The 3,887-nt window shown below is 35.9% G+C and overlaps 1 long non-coding RNA gene across 1 annotated transcript; it reads right to left on the reverse strand.

Annotated features, from left to right (window-relative positions):
• On the reverse strand, positions 1-3,026 carry LOC145968211 (uncharacterized). Its single transcript, XR_014437693.1, has 3 exons — positions 2,918-3,026; positions 1,843-2,054; positions 1-1,369 (listed from the first exon to the last, which is right to left on the reverse strand). It is a non-coding gene; the product is annotated as an uncharacterized LOC145968211 (long non-coding RNA).
• Positions 3,027-3,887: the final 861 nt, after the last annotated feature.

A 3,887-nucleotide genomic window follows, 5' to 3' on the forward strand; every position in this document is an offset into this window, starting at 1 on the left:
TTACAATAATTTTTTTTTAATGCTTATTATTTGATTAAAAGATACATATATCTTTTTATATATGTTATTTAATTAAAATATATTTTGCGATTTGGAAGGAACGCGAAGATAAAAGTGACGAGATTATCATGGCGGCGTTCCCAGCATTACAGCCCATTGTTGATGCAGGCGCCTTATTTCCAAGTGACCCAGAACCGCGCGGTGTGAGAAAAGGAACTCGGTTGGGAATATTCTTTTTTTATTCAGCCGAGAGCGCATATCTTACGATGCGTTTCGCGACGTTTGGCCTCCTCTCCCTCTCGTTGACGTGACAGCCGTGACTCGCTTAGCATAAAACAACGTTGCTCGATCGTACTTGTTAGCATATGAAGCGCGGTAGCCTCGCTCGCATACACACGACTCGTGTAAAACGCTCTCGCAGCGTTTCCTACCATTGACATCACAATAATGATATTAATTATACGGAGTAAATACACGCGGGGAGATACATATGCCGGCAAAACGACCGGCTGTAGGCGATGCTTTACTCCCCCCTCGCCACGTCGAATGTACTTGTCGCCGTTGCAGTCTGATGAATTGGCTATTCGCCAATCGCGAAGCCTCCGATTCTGCATGCGCGCCATTTCTCTAATGGAACTGCCGGTTGTCAGCTGGTAGAGCGCGAAATGTTTATTGTTACAATAATACATAGAATACTCGGAAGTGTAAGATGTTACTGGCTGAATTACACGCCGTGCTTCCGGGTCTATTCTGAGACGAAGAGTCGGAAGAAGTATATTTTTTCAAGCTTTCGATACATATTTACCGAATAATTTAAAATAATTGGGGAATAATTTAAAATATCTAGCGAATAATACATTTAAGATAATTTATATTGAAAAATATGATTATTTAGTTTACGTAATTATTATTCGCAAAGATTCCTCTTATACATATGTTGTGCAAGCGCAAGGCGTGTTAGTAACAAAGTTTTCTCTTCCGTTACTTCTCGTCGCCGACCGTGACATTCTTGAACCGATCGCGTTGCAAAAAATTCACCTTTGCCACGGAGACCTTGGCTCGAACGTGTTGCGTTCCCGTCCTTCTCGCTAATATCATCGAAGCGTGAAAATCGCAACGTAACGTGGAAATGTTCCCTTTCAAGCAGAAAGCCGTCGGTTGCGCGTCGCGGCGCCGATAACTCGCAGAATGGCTTCCTAACGAAGGCACAATATCGGCCAATTATGTGCCACAAGATGCAAATTTGCATCGCTAATGGTGGCCACAAAGAACGTTGAATTTCTTGCGACGGTCGAGCTACCGGCAGCTTCCTCCGTATCTTCTTCTTATATTTTTAACCACACGTCTGTAGCAACGAAACGCGGTATTTCTGTAAGAGATATATCATAATTATTATTAATGATGAATTGTATGTGTAAAAATGTGGTAGTTGCAACATTAAGATCATATACTTTCGTATATTTCATAATTATTGCAATTCTATAAATTATTATTATTATTATTACTTTATCATCATTATTAATTGTTGAAAAAATTTAATAAAAATATTATGTACATGTAAAAAATTTACGCAAATTAATCTAACGAGAACTTAATAATTTTACGATGTTTTAAAGAAGCTAAATATTTAATAAACATTTGTAATAAATTATAGTAGAATGAAACTTTTGCGCTCTGAACAGAAATTGATCTCAAATGTTATTAGTCTACAACTCTTTTTTTCCTTTCATGCACTACAGCACAGTGTAATAAAGTAAGATTGTTCTTTTATAATGACTCTGTACTTTCACGAGGCCAATTGGCGGTGTGAAAATTATGAATTTCCCGTAGCAATATAATTACACGATATATATAGTTATAGCACGCGTTAGGAACAGGGTCTTCATCTCGATGTTTATTCGATCCCGCACGTGCACGTATTAAAGTATAGCAAGAGTAAAGGCGTCGCCAATAGTACACATTGATAGCCCATTGATAAGCGGGTTTACTCAGATGTGGTAGCTGCGTGGTATCGTCGCGACGCACAGCTTGTACTGCCTTGTAACTCGCGGCACCTGCAAAAATAAATATGATAAATAACGTGATAAATGGTTTTTATCAATTTACTTCCTGACTGCGTGGACATGAGTCGCCGATAAAGCTTTTCCACCACGCGTTTCATAGTCTGCTGCGCATAAAAGTTGCTCTAGGCTGTCATCAAACTAAATTAGCTTATCAGAGAGAAAGAGAGAGAGAGAGATTTTAATTTATTTAATTTTATTAATTTATAACTATATTAATTTTATATACTTAATTTTATATATTTAATTTTATTAATTTAAGTTTATTAATTTAATAATTTTATTGCTAATTTAGGTAATCAATTTTTTAAACTATATATAAATATCATATTTTGTCACATGCCAAAATTTCTTAAAAATATGTAATTCTTAAAAAATGTAAATAATAAATTGTTTACATTTATATATTATTTTAATTTGTTTTTTTATTGTAATTATTTTAAAATATTATTTTAATTAGTTTCAATTTGTTTAAACATATTAAGATAAATCTTGTTTAAGTATGTAAATTAATTTGCCATTACAAAATATAAATTGGTGAAAGTTAGAAACAATTCTCGAGCATTTTTTAAATAAAGTTTTTTATACATTTAAATTCTTTTCATCTTTAACGCGTGCATTTCAATTCTCGATGTGCACTTCGATGAGATTTATTGACAAGCCGATCGGAAAACATTTCGATACTTTCTATGTTTGTTCGCGCGACGATCGATAGGTCACGCGTCCCGAATAGATGAAGAGAACGTGATCTACGCGATGCTTCCGGCGTATTATTTAACCGCCACGATTGCATCAGAGTTGCCTCATAGCTGCCGCCCAGCCTCTCTCTCTCCGACGGTGCAATTAATTATACTCACAATATAAAATAATCCTTAACGTAACGAGGAAGTAGTAAAAGTAACTAGCTGGAAGGTAGCGGCCAATTACGAGCCGTATAGCTTCGAGGCTCCGATGCAGCGATTATCGCGACAGTGCGTAACGCAATGCGATTCACCCTATATAACGTAAATAAATTTTACACGTTTCGATGATAGCGTTTTACTATCGCGTTTCTCCCACCACGCGCGTTTACAGATCGTTGACCTTATGGATTTAATCGTGCAACGCTCTTCCGCCTCGTTTATGTGCCATTCAAATTCGGTGCGTGTTCACGCAATAAAAATACGTCACTTGAAATAAAATGAAATATACTTTGCGATATATATATATTATATATTGATGAAGAATATATTTAAATGTCTAGAGACAACAAGGCAGTAATAAAGGTAATCGATCTTAATGAATGCCGTCAATATGTTGTTTGCAATGATGACAATCAGTCATCGCAACGAATGCAATTGATTGGTTTTACCGATGCGCCTCGCGAATCTATTAATTTATTAAAAAAAAGACGGACCGACAACATATATGGGTTTGCTATTAACAGGCGCGTCGGACAGGCATATCGCCTACCATTATGCGATTATGATTCCACGACATCATAACTCCAATATGCGCATCTCGCCCACGTGCTTTTCGTCATCTTGCGATTTTTGCATCTCACTCATTAACCGGATATCGCTACGTCAGTTAATGAACTGCAGTTTTTGAATATACGTCGATCATCGCGATTGTCGAGCAAGGTCGGCAATTAATTGCATCAATCTTGAGTTTTCTTATCGGATTCAGATCTTATATACATTCGATACAATAAAAGCATTACAACGATACCTTATTGATTCAGATTTTCAAGAGCCTCGTAATAATTTTTTAATAAAAATATGTTTCAGAAGGAAATGATTATTTTATATTAATATTTAAATTAAATTAATTTATATTTAATTTCTT

This window comes from Camponotus vicinus, unplaced genomic scaffold (genome assembly GCF_025532165.1).
Source record: "Camponotus vicinus isolate PSW18456_S1 unplaced genomic scaffold, iyCamVici1.0 SCAF_3, whole genome shotgun sequence".
NCBI lineage: Eukaryota > Metazoa > Arthropoda > Insecta > Hymenoptera > Formicidae > Camponotus > Camponotus vicinus.